The sequence below is a fragment of the Larus michahellis genome, chromosome 4, assembly GCF_964199755.1.
Source record: "Larus michahellis chromosome 4, bLarMic1.1, whole genome shotgun sequence".
Lineage (NCBI taxonomy): Eukaryota > Metazoa > Chordata > Aves > Charadriiformes > Laridae > Larus > Larus michahellis.
The window spans coordinates 55,180,350-55,204,093 of NC_133899.1; positions in this window are offsets into that span (position 1 = coordinate 55,180,350).

A 23,744-nucleotide genomic window follows, 5' to 3' on the forward strand; every position below is an offset into this window, starting at 1 on the left:
CTCTTTTCTTTCTCCATTAAAGTCTGTGTCAGCATTCTCCTTCTCTGTGTTTTGCCTCAGGGCTCTTGATGTATACAAAGGCTCCTCTGTTTTCTGCTCTTAGTCACACGCTTTCACTCTTAACCTCAGCGCTATAAACTAAACATCCACCCACTACGGCTGGAGATGACCCTGTTTACGTCTGCTGCTCAAATCACGACAGCAACAGTCATGAAACTATGTTTTCATGGAGACAGTTAGCTCTTAATAAGAGGACAATGAGGCTTGACTTCTTACAACACTATAAGTTTTTGCAAAAATGTCAACAGAAGTAAATAGCTGGGAAAAGTTAATGGAATTGGTAAAGAAATGGCTTGTTTCAATCATTTTACTTCTTACTACTACTTACCTTTTTAAATTACTCTAGATGATTCATTGCAGCAGTTCACTGTGGTATTGGGACATGCCAACTCAACCCGAGACAGCAAGGGCACAGGGAGGGGAGTGGGGCTTATGTTAACATTTCGGCGCTGGTCATGGTGATCAGTCTGGAGCACGACTCTCTGCTATGCCACCAGCAGATCTAGACATCTCTGAGACATTCCCATTTTTGGACGCCTTACTGCAACAACTGCTAAGCCAGGGGCTGGTTGAGAAGATGGCTCCTCCTAAGACCACCAACCCGTAGGAAGCAGGGTGAGCAGCGACAGGCTTGGGAACACGAGGGAAAGGGGCAGGAACACTGTTAACAACTCACAGTGTGGGACAACTTCTTTTGTTGGCTGTTGAAACAGGCTGCCAAGCTGGAGCCGGGTTTATTTCTCTGCAAGCATGGCCAGCTGAAGAGTATGTGGGGACCAAGGTGCATTTCTCCATGAGGGGCTGCTGCTCTCCTGGCCAGGTCTCAGCAGGTGCTGCTGGAGGCAGGACAGCCCTGGAAGACCAGCCCGTTGCTCTGACCCCCTGCCTCACCCGCGGTCACCTGCTGTGCTCCCCGTTCCTTTTCATCGTTTGGCAAGAAGGTGCTGAGATGCTGATTTCAGTGTCCTCTCGACAGGTCTCCCCTGCGACCTTGCCCATCTTGTCCAGTGCTGGGGCGGCAGCTTGCTGGCCCTCCTCGCACCGCTCGCCTTCATGCAGGGAAGCGCATGGCTCTGCAGCTGTCAGACAGCTCGCTCGGTCTCCTCGGTGCTCGCACACAGCCCTCCTCCGGCAGGACGGGGTTGCAGAGCTCATTTTGCCTGTCAGTGCAAGCACGCTCCCCGTGGAATATTTCCTGGCACTTTCATTAGTCTAATGTTAAATATCCCAAGTGAATGCCTTTCCACTATTTCCCTTGGGAGACTGCCGTACCTACTAATAAATCTCACTGACAAAAGGTTTTCCCCTATATCCATCCTAACTTCTTTCTCTCTTAATTATATTCCAATACCCTAGTTGTATGTCCTTGTGTCACTTTGCAAGGAAACCTTACCAAAGTCATTTCTATAACTTATGCACCCCAGAGCTCACTGAACTCCTTCGCAAAAGCTCCTGCCGACTTCAGTGTACTTGCAACTGGCTTTTGGGGAAAGATCAGCCTTCCCCCTCACTGCAAGCCTATATCCCTGGAGCCAGCGTGGTGCGGCACGGCACGGCACAGCACGGCTTGGTCAGTGTCGCCACCCAGCCCTTTCACTGCTGCCCTCATACCCTTTTTGCCTGTGACCAACAAAGATTTCAGTGGGGGGCCGAAAATGGAAAACAAGATATTTTTCAGGTTTTGGAGGTTCCCAGCACCCCTGCCTGCTGGCACTGGCTCCCCCAGCAGGGCTGGCAGCCTGTGGGATTTGGGGCCAAAGCTCCAGCAGTATGGTTCGGCACGTATGTCCTGGGAGCAGCTCACCTGGGAGCAGCAACCTGGCTCCACTCCAACTACCACTGGTCTGGCAGCCACAGCTGTGCCCCTGCATGGCAATATCCCTGCCTGGGGTTACACTAGTAACAACAACATGACATTCGTTGCCGCAAAGTCGGATGTAGTAAGGCATTTCCCTTCATTTCCTTCCCTGTACAATCGTGAGTCATGCTTCCTGGGAGCAGATAACTGGGGAAACCAAACACTGCCTCGAGTTGTGCCCAAACATGAGCAAATACTTAATCAATCAGGGATTTATCAGAAAAAGAAATGTTTAATGATGTAAGCTGTTATTTGGAGTTGACATTATGTGGTCTTTATGCCTCCACCAGAACTAGGCACTTTTCCTGCAGGTAGCCTCACCCACAGGAACAAAGGCGTCCTCACTCCCACTGCAGTAGTTCATTTGCCCCTTTGGAAAAGAAGAACCAAAACAGAGCACCTGGCTTTGCACCAACCGCCCGTGAAGTTGCCTTGGGGGAGTCTCCCTTGCTGGGGGGGGTTCACCACAGCCCACATCTACAGCAGGTCTCTCCTTGACGTGGTAGATGTGGCTTGCAATTCCTAATATCTCACTGCATTGTGATCTTTAGTTAAAGGTGCTTAGAGTCAGACAACCGATTTGGCACTTCGTCAGAGTGAATAAATTCTCCTTATTTCCTTTGTGCCTCAGTGACCCTCCCATCTGTCTCCCTACTGAGGACACCAGCCTGAGTGGCCTCCACTCATGGACATCTACTGCTTCTTATGTTGCCTGAGGGGCAGCTCGGGTGCCTGGTTCAGGGTGGTGGAGGTGATGGAGTGGCTAGGCACCCAAAAGTTGGGTGTTGCAGAGTTCAAAGTTAGGATGTTAACTTCCCTTTGTCTTTGTGCTTCTACTTGCTCATGACTGTGTAAAATAGGGTAGTGCATTTTGTTAATCTCAGAATAGACGCAGTTCTATAATGGGACATTACTTCTGTGCACTGCACTTCTTTGTCTGCGATAAGATACAGTTTCTAATGTCTCATTTTTTTTTGAGTTGGTACTTGTCCAGAGCACTTCTTCATCTTGCCAACTAGTGATTAATTGGCTGTACTGAAAGGTTCAACACTTTTCTGTACGTTTACCAGAGGAGGTAGAGGAATGTGTGCTCTATACAGAGTAAAAGCATGCCCTAAGTGGGTTTAAAAATGGGTCATCACTTGCTCATCTTAGAATCTGTGCCCTTAAAACACATAAGGAAAGGTGCCCTACCTTTTTGGTACTATTTTTAAAAATCTAATGGTGAGTGGGAATCTCAGTGGAAAGTTCAGAGACTTCTGTTTATCTTCAGGTAAACAGTACAGATGGCTCAAGCACGAACCTCCTTGTCTTACCTCAATGTTGTCAGCTGTCATAAAGAATGTGGTTTTGTCCCTTGCTGCAGGAATTCCCATGATGATACAATTTTTACCTCTTGACAGTTCAGGGGGGAAAAAATTATTACAAGAGGTTGGCCTAGGCAGAGGCTTGTCATCCGTAGTTTCAATTACAGTACCTATGCTGACCGAGGTGTCTGTCAGCATGCTGAGCCCTGTATTAAGGCTTTGGAGGGTTAACGGTCCACTTCACAGCTAGGAGACTCGAGAACACTTTGAGCAAAGCTTGGACTGGTGCCCAGCTCTCTAATTCACAGAACTACGTCTCAGCTACTTGCTACACAGCCTTTTAAAAGGAAATCCCAAATTAGGACCTTCTACAACCCTTGTTGTCACCCTTCTGCAAGAGAAGTTCGTGAAGCAATTTGACCTTGTTCCTACTTCTGTGTTAGCATCTTATTCGTTAGCCCTAAGGTTGGAAATTCATGCTCTTGCAACCAGACATCCATGGTTCATGTCTTGCAGATGACCCAAACATGGGTGTGTTTCAGCTGGCCATGATGCTTGTAACCACTAGACCACAATCTGCTCACAGAGCCAAGAATAGCAGGAAGATTTCTGATGTTCAACTTTCAACAAAGCTGTCTCACTTGCAAGACATTTTGGAGTGTTGGCAATGTTAGTAAACTGACAGGGACCCTAGGAGTGGGCAGGTAGAATTGGAAAAGGAAAGGCAGGACAAAGAAGAAAAAGGATTTTTTTAAAGCATTTTCTAGTCTTGATTTTTTTGTGTAGGTTTTGTTTGTTTGGGTTTTTTTCGAGTCTGACTCACAATTTTTAAATTTGTGGTAGGTTACAGTGTTGCCAAACCTAATATATCTTATCCTTCATCTAATCCTGTCTCCAAAGTTTTCATGCTTATTCAGTCCTTGATCTGTCTTTTGGGATGGCTTCTAAGGATACCAACCAGTAGCAGATGTGATACAGGTTTTTTTTGTATTGTGGACATCTCCTGAAAAAAATTGCACCAAAGTAACAAAACAGCAACAGCTTTTGGGAGCTACCAAACACCCTCCAGACAGTCGCTACTTTTGGTCATTGCCAGCTTAAGTTGATTTGAACAGAGAACTGATAAAGAAATGCTGTCAAGCCCAGGCAAGTTATGTTTCTGTTTCTCCATCTGAATCATTTCTTGACTGCTTGTTGAATGCTTGAGAGCAAGTTGGGTGCCTTCCAAAACAAAGCAAAGATAGCCTCCCTGTCCCACAGAGGTTACAGTGCAAACAGAGACTACCCAGAACATAATAGCAATCTGCGCGTATGGGAAGCAACGGAGGCAGTTGATCATATGGATTGTGTAGCCAGGACCTGAAGATGGATGTGAGGACATACTAGTCACTTGTCTGTTTTATTGGCCTGTTGGAGTTCCCTGGTGCCCCCAGAGGAGGGGAGGTGAGTCTTGGAGGATGTGCTGGCCAGCCCTGGGGTCAGCCTGGTGGCCTTGCCACCTGCAGCTCCCCGCCTGCCCTCCTGCAGGGGACGTGGGGCAGAAAAAAACATACGGTCTTTTGTCCGCACTGCTTGTCCCAAGGGCAGGGAGCTTTAGGCAGCACAAGCCTGGGTTGAATTGAGGCTACCTATCTTGGACACTAGGTAGTGTGGGGAGGAACCTGGGAGCACTTCATGTCAGGGACAGGAGGGACGCAGCCCAGGGCAGGTCACTGAGCCAAGACATGTCCCACTGGTTGCACTGTACACATACGTAATGTTTTAAACTGGGCTCAGTAAAAGGATTTGCATGGATATCCCACATGATCCAAGTTACCAAGGTTTAGTTACCAAGCTTTTCAACAGGAAAGGAGGCTTCTGGATCAGAAATTATAATGTTTCAGCACACATAAATTACAGGTTCATCTCCCTGTGTACTGACAGTTATAAACAACTCTTTCTTGGCCCTAGGTCGGATGTATGGCTTTGACCATAATTACGTTTTTCATAGATAACTTATTTTTGTTTTGGGTACCAGAGTTTTTGTAATGGACCTGGCCTTTGCGTTGCTGTTTGTGTCTCCTGCTCCCTTTTTCTGCCACAATTGCCACCTCCTGCCGCCAGCAGCTTCTGGGTGCTCAGCACAAGGGACGTGCAGCGTGGGGTCACCAGCAAAGGGGAGGGGAGCCCACTGGGAAAAGCTCTGAGTTTTGAGCAGGACCCGTGACAGCAGCCTATTGAGAAGCCCTGGCGTGGTGGTGTGCAGTGAAGGGGGCTTTGCCCTGCCTGCCTTCCTGCCTGCCGGAGGAGGAAGCAGTGTTCTTTATCACTCTTGTTTCCCTCTGTCCTGCAGTCAGGTTTTCTGCTTGTTTTTCATTGTGCCCTTCATGTGTTTTCCATCTCTCCAGAAATCACTGGCTTTGTTTAAAATAGACTGGGAGTGGCTGCCAAGACTTTATCCAGAGAGAGAGAGAAAAGCGCACGGACGCCAAGTTCCTATAGAGTTATCAAAAGCTTTCACTCCCCATCAAGATCTCAGTATACCAGAAACCTGGTCTTCTCAGGAGGAGCTCTGCGTAGTCACTGTAGCTCTTCCTGCAAGAGCCACCAAAGCGTTTCTGCCCAGGAGAGTGCACCTCAGCTCCCAGTGGTGTCTCCCAAGATCTGCTTGTAAGTGCCCTCACAATTCTCTTACATACTGGGATTTTTGCCTTCCTTTGCAGTGCACTGAATGTGTACAGAAAAATCACGAAGTTAGAGGAAAATGGCTTAAGGGTGTTTGACTCAGAAACATTAAAAGGTACTATGCTCATAAAGTAATAGATTTCACCGGAGCACAGCTTTGTGTTGTGGGCTTGTAGCCAAGGAGGATTCACCTTGGGGGTCTTTGCTGTCCATGTTTGCCTTCTCTTTATGCTTCACCACTTTTTTCTAACCCAACCCTAAAGGGACTTCCTGCTTTGTCTCCAAAAGGAGATGCTATTGCTAAGTAATTCCCAGCTGGGAGCTCAACATCTCCTTCCCTCTGCAACAGTCCATGTCAGCAAGATGATAAGTACATGTAAAATTGAAAACAACCAGCTCCTCCATCACCAGAGCAAAAGATAATAAAATGGAGACGAAAAGGAATGTCCTTTGCTTTTAGGTAGAACAGTTTGATTTACGTCTGGCTTTTGGACCTGTTTTTTAATATTTCTTGATCAGAAAAGCTTACTGGAAATACTTGAGATGGCTGGTGGGGAGACCTTTCCTAACAGGAGCAGGTCTTTCCGATATAAAGTAAACAAGCCTGGAGCAGGCTTTATGAGCACCACTCCTCCCACCGGGAGTGAAAACGCAATCGCTGAAAGCCAGCAGCTCTGAAGTTTCAGTTGCTGTGATGTATGTCCAAAAGACACCAGGAGCAAAGGGGTGTTCCTTGCTCGCTTTGGCTCCAAAGGGGCAGCCAGGTCTCATTTTGACTGGGGCCGTCTCTTGCCACCTGCTCTTTGCCTCCCAGTACAGCACCAGGGAGAGAAAGCTGCTCCGAAGGGAGCATGTGGTGGATGCCAGACTTTTTTAATGTTTAAAGGAAGGGGAGAGTTGCAATTTTAGACAAAGTGTAAAAATTATGATCTCCTGTTTCTCGTCCTAATGCTCATCTCCCTGCTTCCCTTAAAGGGTGTCCTTCTCTTCTCTCGGCTCTGTCACAGGCAATCTTCGTTTGGTGCAGCTGCTTTTGCTACCTTCCTCCTCTTACTTCTCCTAGGAAAATAACATCGTCTTGCCACTATTTTTCCCTGCATGCTGAAAGAGACTGATACTAGCAAAGTCTTCCACAAGTCCTGGCTGCACATTGCATTAGTGAAGGCAGCGCAGGTCTTCTGTGAGGCCTGGGAGAGCTGGGTGCCAAGGTCCTTCCCAGCTCCGCCACTGGCACAGGTGCAGCGTTTTCAGGGAACTGGGGGTGTCTCTGACTATGCCTCCCGTGTACGTGTGTGTATCCTTATTGTGATTAAGTCTGCAATTATGATAATAAGCACATGGAGAGTTCAATGCACAAAGTATGATCCCGTTGTTTTGGAAGTCTGGGCAATAACATCTTGATGACTCACTTTATTTCTGTAAATAATGGCTGAAAAATACTTATTTCTTCATAGTATTGTGAAGATTCAGAATACTTCAGAAAGCGTTTTGGGGGAAATTGCTGCTCCTAGTACTATTATAAATTAAATCTTCGGTCATTCACCTCATTCATGGTGTTAACGCTGCATAAGAAAGGAGTGCTACTTTCATTGCTTTTTTCTCCAATAATGTTTTTCTGCCATTTCCTGCATAAGCAGGGAATAGTCATTTAGCCCCAAAAAATCTTGAGTCCCAAAATATCTTGCTATTTAAGCTGATGCATAGAATACCTAATTCAGCACTGAGCTAGGTGGTGATCGGATCTCCCAGAAAGCTTGGCATCTGTTGCAGAAATTAGCTTTAAGTGTTGATGAGACACACACGCAGACACACACACACTTACATTGGGGAGGGGGGAAGGAAGTTAAGAGACAGAGTAACACAAAAACGCTGGTGGTGTGAAAAACAGAGCGAGGTGTAAGAGGGAAGAGATGCGACACCCTGAGTAACCAGCAAGAACAAAGCACAAATTAAGCCCTTGCACAGCAAACAGAAACGTATAAAAGGCATCAGACCAGGATGCTGCTTTTTTAGTTCTTTCTGAACATTTGAACAGTTCTGAAAATGGAGAGAATTAATAGTTTCCAAACCTAGCAGGTAAATTTGCAGCAAGCAGAAACATGAGAATAAAGAGGGTAGTAAAGCAATATTAAAAAAGAAGATTACAGACTGGAAATTGGGCTCAGTGCAAAATCTTTTTTTTCTCTCCTTTTTTTTTTTTAGTTACTGTAACTATAAGCAAGAAACGTGTGCCAGAGGAAATGAGAATTTAAGAAAATATAGACAGCTTGGCAGGGCCACAAAATGAAAGCTTTAAGGAAAGAAAATTTAGAGAACAGAAGGAAATATTAGTTGGAGAAATGATAGCAGCATAGAAACATCAACTCTTCAAAGAAATAATCTTGCACCCAACTTTTCAACGTCAAAGTTCTTTACTGCATGAAAATGACAAGTTTTGTCATATTGATCCTGGGTGAGGGGGAAATTGCATGCATGCCTTTTTTTTTTTTTAACCTGTTGGGAGGAAAAAAAAGCATACACAAAGGCAGGGAAAGAGGAAACCGATTCCAGCAATTGAATAGTTAAGCTGTTGGAATAGTTACCAGACACTGTTTCTGTAGGAATGATGAAGCTGAGATTTAGAAGACGTTGAAAGAATTGTGATTCCGAATGGCCAAATACACATTAGTGCCCCCACCTTGACACAAATAAACCACAGCTGCCTGGACAGCATAATTCCCTTTTGGCTTGAAACTGTATATGTTATTTAGAAGGCTCTTTGAGAATAGAAGTAGCCCAGTGAGAGAATCACAGAGAAGCCAGGGATCTAAAGCTGACCCAGCAAATAACTGCTTCTCGCTGCCTGTGCAAGAAAACTGAGGCAGTTGGATCCTCAGCAAAGGTGGCTGGAGATACAGAAAAATACGCCCCGATCCTTTCCTCTAAGAAGATAACAAAGCAACAGCAGGTGCTCAGAGGCCACTGTGAAAAGCCTGGTGTTGAATGCCTACTCGCGTGAAGCTTGCGCTGCCATGTTGGCCTTCAGTTGGTTGTTAGCAAGGCGCGGTATCTGGCTCCTCCTCATTCTGTAATGTGTAATTTTTAGTCTCTCCAATACATGAAGTCACCGAACCTCCTGACCTGTTTACTCAGTGCTTCCAGAGGCTGCTCGTTTCCAAACATTATCGTGTTACAGGTACTTGGAGTCCCCAGCTCAACCTTTTATAGTAGTTATTTATTACTTTGGTTTGGTCTGTGAATGCTGAAGCAGCAGATTTTTCCTGACCAACTGTGCCACTGCAGATCTGCACCTTCTGCCTTTGCTGCCCACAACGCCCTGGTCCTTGTGCAAGAGCTGCTTTGGCAATTCATTCGGCCAGACAGTGCTGGGTCCACAGCCCCTTAGCCTGCACCTACATCTGCAAACAACATGCTGGCCATGAGTGCAGAACCCATGGAAGGCACCAGATGCGTCACGCTGGAGGCAGAGACATCAAATTATCCACAAGGCCAAGGATGGAAAGGGCAGCCTGCCCGTGGTTGCCTTTCATGAGACTTCATCCAAGGTTCATATGAAGTATACTCAGGAAAAAAAGGGACAATGGGAAGAGCTTGGTGGCATGGTGGGACTTTTGGATTGCTTTGTACCTGTTCCCACAGTGTGCCAGCTTCCAATCATTGATAGAGAAGTGAAAGGCTGAGGAAGATGGTGGAGTAAGCTTGTTTAGGCGGGGTCTGCCAGAACTAACAGTCTACCTGTAACCATGTGAGACTCGGCCTAGGATGGAAAACTGGCCTGAGAAAACTAAATATTTGAGCAGCTAATCTCTGCTACATTATCAGTACCTGCGCTAGGTAATTAAAGCTAGCTCTTGCGCAGCTACAAAGTCTTTGGTCATGTCTTTATGTTGCAGAGTAGGCATACCTCTGGTGTCTGAAAACATTTGATTCAAGCCTCCCTTTGTAATTATTTAATGTGCTAAATGCATCGTACGGTGGGGTTCAGGGATATCTGGTCAGACATAAATATCCCTGAGGGAGAGCATTCCTTGATGCAAATCGTTGCTGTTCACGCTTTGGGATATTCTGCTCCAAGATGCTGCACTGCGCTGGGACAGGCAGGTCACTGCTTCCCAGAAGGAAGCAACCACGAATACACTGTACGCACAGTTTCTCCCTTTCTTTTGCCTTTCAGCCTGCCAAGTGCTTTGGTAGCCTCACAACTGCAGGCATCACGTCAGCAAATCTTTGGATGTTTGCTCCTATCAGTTCTGTTGGTTAAACATTTGGGAAAGCCGGCTATATACCATGCAGCTCACTGAAATGCAGGAGGGATCCCAAAGTGTTTTACAAATGATGAAGTGCTGGCGACCTGGAGACATCTGTCTTTGTCCCACTGGGAATTCCCCTGCTTGCAGTGGGGTGGGTGGAGGGGGAGCTGTTGTCTCATGGAGTGCCTGGGATATGGGCAAACCCCTCTGTTTGCTGGCCTTGATTGCTTCACATCCCTTTCAGGTGTGATCTAACACAACAGTGTGTGTCTCCCTGAAATGGCCCTTCTTACAGCTGGAAACACTGTGGGATGTTGGTTTGCTTCGCCAAAGATGGGAGAAGCACATTGCTCCTTCGCAGGAAGCCGGGGAAACCCCTGACTGCAGAGGGAAGGCTCGGAGGTGCTGCTGGTGGAAAGCATGGAGATGAGTCTGGGCCAGGTAAACCCACCAGGCCACACAGGACGGTTAGCAAAATGAGTCAGGAAGAGAGGAACATGCTTCAGAGCATGTGTATATGTGGGACCAGCATACAGAAAGGCTCTGTGATTCATAGGATAAGCTGTGAACTGCTGGAAAAGGGTCCTGGACCCCCTCCTTCTTCCTAAGCAAAGCTCGGAGCTTGTTCTGCAGTGCAGAGGAGCCAAGGTGGGGAAATGCCGGTGATGCTCACTACTCTCGCCAAGGTCTACATATTGTGCTATTGAGGGGAAGGATTACTTGCTTTAGAGTCCTGGGGAAAGTCTGCATGTTATGTGCTGAACCCAGTGCATGCCCTGTGAAGATTTAGACCATTCCCTGATGCAAGCCTGGAGCTTTCGGGCAGGGTGTGCCAGACCTGCTGTGGGTCTCTCCAGAGTTGGATTCATCCTTGGACCTTAGCGCAGCTGGATGTGTCAGCTTTTCTGCCTGTGAGAGGGGAAGGGATGGAAAACTGAAGAAGGCACAGTGCTGTAGCCCATTTAAATCACAGTATTCATAAATTTAGTGGATTATGGACCAATACAGCCACCAGGCTCCCTTCTGGTCTTACTGCAGCAGCAGCAGCGTACGCCAAGCACGCGTTGCTCAAGAGGAGAAGTGGTCCTCTCTGCTCTTTTACAAGGAGCTTGATGGATGCTTTGAAAATACCAGTCCTGGTGGGGACATGAGGGATGCCCTGTGCTTTCTGACCCAACTGGCCTAGCAAAATGCTTGTGTCTTGACATTGCGAGTGTATGTGTCTCAGGAGGGATGGTGGTGACTTCGCTCCCCTTGGTGCTGTGGTGCCAGTCCATTCCCAGCACTCTGCTGCTGGTGCAGTGGTATGCTGGGCCATCTAAGCGCTGCCTTTCCTTTTCAGATGCAGTGTGTAATTAATCAGTGGGACTCACTGCCACATCACTGTGTCCAAGTGTGACTAAACGATGCTAGATGGTTCTGTGCAAGAATATTGACTTTCAATGTTAAATTAAAAAAGAGATGTGATATGAAAAACATAAATCAAACTCTTGCTATTGGCAACAGAGAAGCAGTTTTCCCCAGGATAGATTACTGCAGAAGATTTCTTGCATCTTCTGGAAAAAGAAATGTTGGCTGCTGCCAGAGAGATGATACCAGAACAAACAGACTACGTGTAGGTATGACATTTCAGGTCCATGAGTCAATGGGCCACAGTGGAAACAAACAGCTGTCCCCCACTGCACTGCTGAACATGTTTCCTGAAGTGAGAACAACATACTGTTGCCTGTGTCCCCAACCTTGGAGGTAATAAAGATCAGCTGGCCATGTGAAAAGCCACCCTTGCTTTGACCCTCCCCTATCTGCAGCAAACATCCTGGGCTACTCGCAGGGGAGGGTGGTGGGCCACCCTGCTCCCCTCCATGGCTGCCCCAGCTCCCCTTGCTCCCCAGGTCGCCTTCCACCCCCACTGTGGGGCTGCCTCCACCACCCTGGCAGGGAGGGTGAAGCTCAGCTGCCTGTAATCTTTAATGTGATACGTGTACAGGCTCTTCGTGTTACACTCGGGCTCAGCAGGTACAAGATGCAAAGGTGGATATTAAAAGCTGCTTAGAGGATTGATTTTTCATTAAGATGAATCTGTTGTAATTAAGCCTAACAGAGATGTTCGTGCTAATGCTACGTTATTTATTGCCTGAATACAATCCTTCTTTTTTCTTTTTTTTTTAAAGCATGTGAAGTTTCTTTACCTTTCTTTCTTTTTCTTTCAGTCTGGTACTATTCCTGCTTCTCCCTCTAGAATATATGTTGGTGTGCCTTTTCTTCTTTCAGTGTCTGTTTTCTCTCAAGACCAATTTTTTTCTGTTGTATTTAATTGTTTTTCTCCTGATTTATTGTTCCAAGCCCATGCTAGGCAGTCTGTTTATTTATAATTTGGACTATTTTAAAATGGATCCAGAGCTCTAGGTCAGTGTTTAAAAATTAACTAATAAAATACACAAATGAGGCCCAATGGTCAACATAAGATTACACATCCTCTAGGATTCGCAGGCTACTCCAAATAAACCACTGGGGAATACCAGCCCCAGGCCCTGAAAGAATGGAAAATTCAGTAATCTGGACTGAAATGGGCTGGTATGGAAAATATATATGGGGACCCTTCACTGATAGCACCAGGCCACTCTTCTTCTGATTGAGCCAGCAGGTGTTACTGCGAGTGCTCGAGAGGAGCAACGGTGATGGTGGGGTATGGCAGGGAAACGCTGGACTCTGCCAAGCCCAGGTGTCCACCTCCCAAGGAACCGACCCTCTCACTTCTAGGTGTTGTGCGAGAAGGCCGCTCAAAGGACAGTAAGTATATCGTGCTCCACACAACACAAGTCAGGAGACCACAACGTCCCAGACTTCTCCTGCACCTTCCCCCTTCCACCATGGAGGCTGCTGGTTCCCATTGAAAAGGAAAACGAGTGGGAGGCAATGTGTCGTGTTCTGCACGGAGACACAAACCCACCCATCACCTCCCCTCCACTGTTTTGGCACTACCCCACGCCTGGTACCCTGAAAGTTATATCCCTCTCTTCACACTCCATTGCAAAAATTCCCCAGTAAACAAACAAGTGGTATCAGCCACTGTGCATATTTGGAGAGGCAGCTTTGGCTTGTGGAGGAGGCCGGGTGGGAGCCACAGACCCGGGGAGGGAGCGGGGTGTGGAAGCAGCCCCGCTGGCAGCAGGCTGAAGGGGCGGCCGTGCTGCAGACCAGCTCTGCCGCTTGTGGTATGGCAGGGCAACGGGACCAAGCCAGCCCGTCACCCGAAGCCAAGCCATCGCGGTGGTCAGCTGGCAGCCACAGACACTGCCCCCATGCACCCCCTGGCAAGCGCGGTGTCCCGCGGCTGGAGCCATCCATGCTGTGAGGTCGGTTGTCCCTGCATACAGGGTGCGCGCAGGCTGGGGGCTGGCTGGAGGCGTCGGGGAGGAGGCGGTGTCCTTGTCCATGCTCAGAGACACCTCGCTGGACAGGCCAAAGAGGAAAGCACAGAGGCTTTGACGCGCTGGCTTGACAACTGGGCACATTGAGTTGGTTTGCAGGAACACATGAAGCAGTGGCAGGGGGTGGCCAGTGCAGCGTGTCCTGCTCCCCTCCCTGCAGAGGTGGGGGCATGTCCAGCAAAGGTAAGAAAACTTCTGGAGCTGCAGGAACTAAATCCACCTGCTCTGTCAGTCCCAGCCTGGCTTGCTGCTGCCCTGAAGACGTACAGGTCTTTCACATTGGTGCAAAGTAGGAGCAAAACCTCCCCCCGGGTGTTGGCTGGATGGTGTCCCCAGACAGACTTAGGGCCAGCGTGCGGAGATGCCGATGCTGGACTCAGGAACCAGCGCCACGCCCACTGTGAACAGAAGGGTGTTTTAGCAGTTGCCCCAATGAAAACAAGATCAGGCTTTTTAGTGCGGTGTTAACAGCTATGTTAAAATCCTCACACTTTCCAACAAAAGAAAGGCCCTCAGAGAAACCCAAACAAACACTCACACAAGCAACACTGGAAGTTGGCTTGAGTTACAAACACAGGAAATTAAATACAAAACCATGTTACAATAGCATTGAGGATCTGACTTAAAACAAGCCAGACAAGAGCATGCACTGTTCAGATTGCTGTGTTTTTCCCTACCCCCACTCCCAGGGGGATCGTCTCCATAAATACACACGTGCATGTAAGTAGTGTATGTTTGTATACACACGTACATACATGCACAGTTTTAACCACATTAAATAAATCAGTAGAATTAAAATGATACAGTAGCCTTTCTCTGGACCGAGCTTACCCAATATACATGTGCATGAAGGTGCTTTAGCCAGGACCGCAAATGTCCTGTTATGGGGAAAAAGTTTGTTGCTGTTTGGAAGTTTTCTTCTTTCCTATACTGAGATCCTTGCAAAGATTCAGTCTACAGCACAATTTCACAACAAATGAAGGTGCAACTGAGAACAGCGCAAAGGTGAGAGCAAGGACGAGAAGGCAGGAGTTCTCTAAATAGGTTTTAGCGCTGAAGAAAACGTAATGTTTAAGCTTCAATTGCATTAGCAGAAGTCACCTTGACTCCAACCAAAACGCACACCAAGGGTTGTACCGGACAGCAGCATTGCCCGGAAGAAAACCCCTCTCCTGATGGGCAAAGCTCGACTGGGCTTTACAACTGGTCTCCTGGTGCGCTCTTTCATACCACAGCCAGCGTGCTGCCATCAGGTGACATTATGTGCCCGCTGCAGAAGCCTCTTCCCACCTCCCATCGCAGCCGCAAGCTGCTGGAGGTCGGTGGAAAGGGGAGGGCGGCCTCAGGTTAACATGTCTTGACTTGTCCCTTTCTCTAGGCAAAGCCCTTTCCCTTCGCTGCAAACCCCTATCTCGTGGCCTCAGTCCTGGGGTAGGCGCTTGTTTTTCTCCTTTTATCTTCAAAACACTCACAAATGTATTTCAAATGAGAACTCTATTATGTTTTCCTTTCCTTTATTACACTTTGCTACAGTTTGTCAATACTGGCTACCGGTGTTATTTGAGGCCACACTTAAAAAAAAAAAAGGTCCTTCCCGAGCTCTGAACATTTATCTGAAGTTCTGCATAAGGTCACATGTCTCCTCCAGCAGAAGGTCTTGCAAAGTTAAACAAAGTCCCCTCGCTTGCTCTGTCTGAGTAAATACAGACCATATTGGAGTAAATAAACAGCCAGGCAGTGTCCCAGACAATGGGCCTTGGCGATGAATTAATAAACTCTGCCTCTCGCATTAGCAGAGTGTGACTGGAACTGGCAGGAGGCCCTGGCGGGACTCCAGAAACGATTATTACTAGACAGAGCCAAAGGAGACTTGGCACGGCGCGGAGCCCACAGCTGGAGATTAGGTAACAGAGCCGGAGCGCTCGCGGAGCTGCCAGGGCGTTGGTTCCCCTGCCTGAGGAGAGGGTCAGGACTCTGTTTTTGTAGCTCGTATTCACGTCGGGTGCCTATCTCCACAATTTACGCTGCTCTGGTTTGTAATCCATAGATTTATATTCCGCAGGATCAAATTGCCATCCCAAACTGAGGCAGTCGACCAGAACGCCTGTCTGGGTGAAACCACAGAGGACAAGCGTGCACCATCCCTGTCCTCTCCACCACAGACTGGTCTCCTTGGGTGGAACGGGGCTTGGTGGCACTGGAAAGGGGACAGCCAGGCCATGCTGCGGGGCAGTGCTGTTTTGGGCGGGGGAGCAAGATTTGTTTCCATAAAGAAAAGCTTTATCTGGGCTTGTCTTCTGAGCTGGGGCTTGAATCCAGAGGTCTGCTGAGGAAGGAAAGCCCTCCTAATCGCTTGCACTGAGGGCACTGAGGGCCCTCCTAATGGCTGACACCTGTGGGGAGCTACTGCTAAGCCAGCCTCTTCACAAGCTGGATAAAAGTTGTCACTCAGACACACTAATGAAGGAGGTGTAAATAGGAAGGGACTGTGGACAGCTGGTAAAAGTCATCCCCCCAGTTCTCACATCGACAGAAACGGTGTCTGCGTTTCTTCATGGACTGTGGTGCAGCAGCCCCTGAGCTCTCTCCTAAACCAGAAGAACCATCACCTTGGAGTTTGGAAGCCCAGCAGCCATGCTAGATGAACGCTGCAGCAACTTCAGGTAGCAGGTTTATCAGCTGGGCTACCTCCAGCGTGAATAGATGCTCTGCTGACATGGCTGTCCTGCTTCCAAGAGCTGAGCTACTTTCTTCACCTGGTGTTGTACTGGTTTATTCAGACCTGCTTCTTGGATCTCTGACATGGGTCTGCTCATTGCCATGCACAGACATGCCTGTTTGCAGCCCACATCCCCACAATAAGCTATAAACATGTTAGCAACATCAGGTGGGCTTGGCACTTGTGTGCTAGAGTATAGGTGGAGGGGGAAGTGATACCTACTCCCGCTGCGCAGCATTTGGAGAAGTATGAATGAAAAACTCAAGCTTCTTCAGTGTCTGCTGAAGAAGGGAGGCTGTGTGCTAAACTACCTTCTTCTCATTCATACACGGTGAGAAAACTGGGGGCTGAGCTCCATCCCTGGGGGGCCCCCATACCGTTTTGATGGCCGTAACTGCAGGAACATCTCTCTTTGGAGCCCATGTATTTTACATCTCAAAGACTGCAACCCTGGAAATGAAAAAGAGGAAGAAATCAGTCTTTCTTAGTGCCATTACCGTGAATGGAACTACCTGGACTGCTTCGAAAACACACTTTGCTAAATATACGGTGGTCACTAAAGTTACTGAAATGAAGGGAAAGAAGTCTTTTATTTCACATATATGCTCGAATAAATGGCATTTCTTATCCTCATTTACTGCTGAATCCCCAACCTGTCCCGGACTGAATGCCCCCAAAGAAAAACAATAATAGTTTCCAGCTCTGAATACTGTCTTTTGTCATCAGGTTTGAAAGCCCTTCACAAAGGAGAGGAATCTCATTTTCTTTGTTTTTTCCACAGGGAGAAAGGGGGTCACGCGGGTGTAGCCTGAGCCCCCCAGAGCCCTGCTCAGCTCAGTGCCAGCCCCCCAGTCCTCGGACCCCGCTGCGCCCTCGCCAGCCCACCCCCCTCCACAGAGGCCCAAATGCCGAATGCGACTTGTGTGGACTTGTCCTGTAAGCATTGGTTATCTATGCATGGGACAGCAAACGCTCCGAGCGTGAGGAGCTGATGGTTGGGTCAAAGAGAGGACTCTTCCAGTTAATGCTGACTAGGGCTAAGGTAAAACTGATTCCGCAGCCCTTTTGCTCACTCCCCAAGCTCCTTCTTCCTTAGCAATCAACTGGGTTTTCTTCTTTCATAACAAAATTTGAAGCAAAGAATTGCTTTCCATTAGCCAAGGCGCAGATTTTGTTCTTCTCCTTAAATCACCTTCAGCTTGATGAGCATGGGCACTCCTTGCTGGTGCCTCTAAACATTGCCTGGAGAGAAAACCTCTGCGGAAAGTGAAATTCAGAAGAGCTAATAAAACATTTTCTGAAGGGTTTGAATCTCTCATTCCAAAGAAAACAAAGAGGTCGGCTGACCTTTCAACCTGACCCTTTTCTTTTTTTTCTAAGGCATTAAGAAAAACATTCTGCAAACAATGACTACTCGTGGTAATTGTCCCTCCCCTGTGCCCCAGTTCTTGCCAAAAGCAACATTTCAATGGCTATGGGGGGTGGCGGTTGAAAGCAAATGAGTGAGCAAGCAAATGCTGGCTTTCACACATCAGTGGCTGGCTACGCCCTGGCCACATCCAAGGAGGTTCAAGGTGAGGGAGTCAAACTCTCAGGCTGTTCCTCACTGAGTTTTACAGTTGCAGGTATCTGAAATATTGCGGTCCAAGTATGGAAATCTGTGTCGGAAGCACTCAGAAAGCCCAGTCAAAGGGTAAGGAAAAGGGTCACACAGTGGTAGAGTGAAGTATAATTTAGATCAACATCTCTCCAATCGACTGCTGAATTCCACCTTCACGTCACCTGCCACATCCACTCATCCCTCAGCCTGTCGCAGTCCTTCTCCTGGTGTCAGGGAGAGGCCTGGTGTGAAAACAATTTCACATCAGAAAAAAAAAAAAGTGCTGGTTTTAGTTGAGAAAAACCTTCTTGTACGGTTTATCTCCATTGTTTTCCAGCACTAGGACCTGCAGAGGATCCTGCTGTGACATGTTTCCAGCTGCAAAAGGAATCAAAAGATTTAGGGTTGAGTTCCCTCCTGATTCTGGAACATGTTCCACTGTGCAATCTTTTGTAATATCTCTCTGCAATAAAAGCACTAATGCTCTCCAAGAGGCCTCCCCCTTTCACTTTCCTCATAAGAGGTGATGACAAGCTCCCAGCCCAATTGTCTACACACATCCTTAACTGTAAGGAGCCAGAGATTTAGCTACCTTTCCTGGTTCTGATACTAACCTGTATGCTGGTCGTGGGCAAATCGCTTAAGCTTTACCCCATCCGGACAAAATTTTCATAGAATTCCCTTCTTGCTAATACTGGAGCAGCAACGTTAGCACTGCTGGGAGATGGCTGTAGACAGGGGGGCCTTCAGCAGTCTTTGGGACTCTGCTGCCAGAAAAGGAGACCTGCCTATGCCAGGTCTCATCTTGCTAACGCTGGGGCAGCTGAATCAGTTCAGTAGAAGCACACTGGTACTGTCAAGGTCCTGCCTTTGAACGTGTTTCTCCAGCTGTAAAATGTGGATAGAAACACTGAGCCAACTCTGTAAAGGTCTGCTGAGATTTAAGCTATGTTGGCATCCTCCTCCTCGGTGTCAGTAGAGCTGGCAGACACAAGGAGAGCGCAGGACAATTTCTACTTTTCTTTGAATCATACTGTAAAACCCCACAGCCCTGAGAACAGACCTCGTAATTCCCAACAAGCACACAAGTGGGTTTAGGTGCTCGTGTGGGAGGGAAAGAAGAGGTTCGGAGGGGTTAAGTAAACAGTGCATCCAGAATCTTTTTGCTACCCTCCAGATTTACTTCTCCTCTTCAGCAGGAGTTTGTACAGCAAAGTACAATTTTGTGGCTCTTCTTCAAGACCATTAACTCAATATAAAAATATCAGCACTGTTTTTATTATCTGAAAAAAAAAAGAGCTCGGAGCTGAGTTTTTGTGAGCAATGCTTGGTTCATTAAACAATGACTCAGAGTAGGTTTTGTGGTGGAGCATTCAGCTTTTCCTTAGTGGTGAGATCAAGATGTCCTGTTTTCATGATAATCTACCTTTCATCTCTCTCACGTTGCAAAATTCATTTTTACCTTGATCCCACACGAACCTCTTAGTTTCTTGCTTTTGTTATTGTAAATTATTTACTTTAGAAATGCTGAATCATGACATTGAGGTTAGAGAAAATTGCACTTGTATTTAAAGTAAGGATTGTTCCCACATCTTCTGAAGTTTCCTGGATTTTTATTTTTGTCTGTCCTTACGTTTTATGGTTTAAAAAAGTTCAAGTGGCGCTTGGTTTGGCCCTCCTCAGAGAGGTCTCAACCTGGACCTTTTACTCTGGAGGTATTTAATTCTCGCAAACGATGCCTGCTGACACTCCGTGGGAGGAACTGTGCCTAGACAACAGAGAGCTGCGTGGGCAGTTGCAGTGCTGGCTTCCCTCAGACCGCCCCAGAGCTTGTCCGCCTGGGCCGCTGCCGGCTGACCTCCTGGAAGCCTGGGGAGGCAGAGAACCAGTGGGTCCCCGGCTGCAGCCGTGTGGGCTTGTGCTGTCAGTGAACGGTATGGCATGCATTGTGAGAGAAGCAGGCTGCAGTTCAGAGAAGTGCTCCAGAGTTTCTGTGAACAACACCTGAAGCCTACATTAACACCCTGGGCTTGCAAAAATTGGGCTAGAAATCTCCTGAAAACGTATTTGTAATTCCCAGTTCTGATTTGACCAGAAACACTAGGAGAGGGAGCCAGAGCCCCAGCCCCAGGTGTGCACTGCAGCTGCTGAGCAGCCTGGGAACACCAGTAAACCACGGTCTGGGCCCACAGTTTGGCTATTATGCAGCTCCAACACTGGCCCACCACTGGCCTCCTGCCCACGTTCCTCACCACAAGCTGTGCCCTGGCAGCTCAATCGCATCTCCTGCAACTGAAGACACCGTACTGGTTACCCATCATCTACCGATAGGCAGTTACCAAGGCTCCCTCCATATGCAGTCACATATTAAACTAATAACTTGTTTGTGTGTCAGATGGCTAAAGAGACTGCGAAAGCTGAGACAGGGTGACCTGCAACGTGGTGTGTGCAGTACAGTAGCGAGTGGCTACTATGGATAAAAATGCATCTGAGCCTGGTATCTTTTTTTTTTAAAAATTTTTTTTTAATTTTTTAAATTTTTTTAATTGTTATGAATGCAAAGGTGAGATGCAGTGGGGCAGCTATAAGTATGCATCTGAAAAAGCCATAATTTACACTTTCCTGTGTGGTATCCGCTTACAAGTGCCTGTTTTACCACCCTGCGCCCTGCCTATGGGATTACTGCAAAACCAGCACTACTGTGAGAGCGAAGCTGATCAGGAGAGGACCAGCAGGTTGGTGCGCATGGCTCCTGTGGCCTCTTCTTGAAGGCAGGCAGTAGCCCACTGCATCTTAACAGCGGCAGCCGCTCGCCTGCTGCATCTCTGCTCCACTGAGCAACGTCTGACATGCAGAGAGGCAGATAGGGGCCACCTCTTTAGTCATTTAATGAGTAAACAAACCATTTCTTCAGCATTATCCAGGATCACTCAGCCTGAGCCGGGACGCCAGCCTGGCAGAAAAGGGGCTCTTGGCCTGGCCCCCCTCCACAGCAGCCAGTGAGGAGCTTGTCCCTCGAAGAAGGGGCTGCCACTGTCTACAAAGGCTGTGGGTCGCAACCTGTGCCAACGACGTTTTCCAGAGGCCACTTCAACCCCCATCAGTCAGTCCATGTTTTCTGTGCATTAGACCCCAAGTTCTTTGTATTACCACTGATAGTTGAATTTTCCATTTTAGTGGCTTTCATCTTCTGGAGATGTCAGCAGTGCTCTGTAATTGAGGATTATTTAAGCCTCAGCACATCTTTAAGGCAGGTTTTATACCCCCCATTTACAGAAGCGCTGGGTGAGGCCAGGCAGCCATTGGAGGGTATGTGCCAAGCTGCATCACGGCCAGGGATAAAGCCTCATTTTCCTCTGTTTGTTTCTGCAATGAGACATTGTCTGTTTAATCCAGGCAACTGTCAAGGGATGGGGTTTCCCAGCAGGACGGCGTGATGGTTTGTGTGCGTGTGAGAGCCCAAGCAGAAGCCCAAACAAGCGCTGAAGTGCTGCTGGCTTCTCCAGTGGCAAAGTAACTATTTTACCTGTTAGTCGCCCTGCATTTTACAGCCCTTCCCATCCTGCCAAGACCTCACTCCTTCATGGATGGGCTCTCAGGTAGCGTTAGTCCGCTTACAGCTCCAGGGCAGCCACTAATTTAACCCAGGCTGTGAGGAGAGATGTTGGAGTGCAGAGCTGTGAGGAGCTATAGGACAGCGGTACCGCTGCTCCCAGGGTTTATCTTGTCTCCCAGGCTTTATCAGGACGCCGTGCACGCATTTGGTACTTGCTCCTGCTCCTTGTGTGAGTCTTTGCCGCCCTGTGAAGGAACTGCAGGCGTGCTGTCCCTGCCAGCTGGGAGGCAGGGCTGCGGGCAGACAGCCCGCCATGCCCTCGCTGCCTGCACCCTGCGGCGGGGCGAGGGGAGAAGGGTGTGCTGGGGCATCTTGAAGCAATGCAGGACTCGGGGCGGGGGCAGGAGAGAGAGCGCAGGACTCATGAAGCAGGAACTTCTGGGTCGCGTGTTAGCGCTAGAAACCTGCCAGAAACGGGACAAATGCAGGAGTGCAATTAGCGAACCGTATTCCCGACTGTTTCCAGGGAGCGTGCGTTCCCCCTTCCCAGCTGTGCTGGGGTGGAGGTGAATTTCCAGTGCAGCAGGAGCACTAACAAGTTAATGTTTAACATTATTATTACCTCATCTTCCAGAGGCTCCTTCTAAACATAACAATTGACGACAGGCTCCTGATAGTTTGGAGGAGACCGACCTCAGCCCTAAGACTATGATGAATATGATTTCCCTTCCCCCTCTGTTTTGATTTTCTGCTCTGTTACTCCAGAGCATTGGCTGGCCATGACCCCTGGCTGCTTTTTCTGTAATTACCAGCTCCTGCCAGATTTACTGTGGAAGTTAATGTCTGTTCCAGCCAAGTCAGCCCCACTGTTATATTGTACGAGACAGTAACCCCTTCAGTACAGGCAGAGCTTTAGCGAAACAAAACAAAGAGGCAGGGAAGGGGCTTCTCAAGGCCCTGGGGAAAGCCTCACGTGCTCGACGAGGGTGCTGCATTAACACTAGCGCTTTCATTGCGCGGAGGCAGGCCACAAAAATCTTCCTCGGGGTCTTCCAAATGCTGTGGAGCACACGGGGTGCGCGGTGAGGAAGGAGCAAGAAAGCGACTCCTACAAGAGCTCTGACCGACTCTCAGGCCTTGCTCTCAGTCCACTCTGCTCCTCTGGGCCTTCTCTTCAGGGCCCGTCCATGTCTGGCGGGACTTTCTTTAATAAATTAACATTCTGGACGGTTACCCTTAAAAGTGGAAGGATTTTTTTCAGATGTTTTTGCAAGCAGTTTTTTTTACATGCTCAAATGAAGCTTGCTAAAAAGGGCAAGATTCAGGCTCAGATGGCTATGGAGTAGAGGCACACGTCTCAGCTCCAGTCCAGCCATCAGACACACCTCGTCTTGCATCCACACGTTCTGCCCGGCGGGCCAGAGCAGCTCCTGGGCTGCACTCATTGCAACAGTGCACAAGTACGAGAGTATTTTAAAAGTCCGTAGAAGATGAAACATACTTGAAATATAGTCAAGGGCTAAATGCAGTTAAAATAAAGGCCAGATTCTGATGAAAATTATATTCAGCTATGCCTGCACTAATTCCATCTAAACCAGCGCAGCTGTGGGGTGCAAGTCCTGTGCCGTGGGGTCATGGGGAAACTAGATGAGTAGCCTTAGTATGGTGTGAACCACATGAGCAGAAGTGGCCACAACAGTCGCGAACAATGGCAGAAACTTCTGCTCTAGACACAGCGTGAGATGATCATGAGGAATCCAAGAGATCACGCAAGTACCAACCTGTTAATGTGACCCGTTACTACGGATGGGAAGACAGTAAGAATAGACCAAGTAGGCCTGAGTAACACATTTGCAGCAAATTCTCCTCTAGGGCTCCTATATTTCTGTTCAAGTTTTTGCAGACAGATGCACAGTAAGTGCATGGTGGAAGTTAAGTCTGGTGCTTCCAGGAAGTATCGTCGGATGTGCCGCGTGTGCCCTGCACAGTTATTCTTTGCATTTTAGGTTGATATTTGGATATATCGGGCAGTACGCATGTGGTAGGCCTGTGCGTCGGACTTAGTCCATGCGGCTGGTTTGGCACAGAGCATGTGCACAACAGCGTGAGTTGGGGTGCTGCCTGTCCCAAACACCCCAGGGTGACTCCCGGGCATCTTTCTGAGACTCTGAGATGTGCTGCAGTGTAGCAAGGGGCTTTTGACCTGATGGACCAACCAGATATTCAGAAAACCATGAGAAATCTACAAAGCTTAAACAACAACAAAAAAAATAAATCCAAAAAGATCCAACTGGAGATA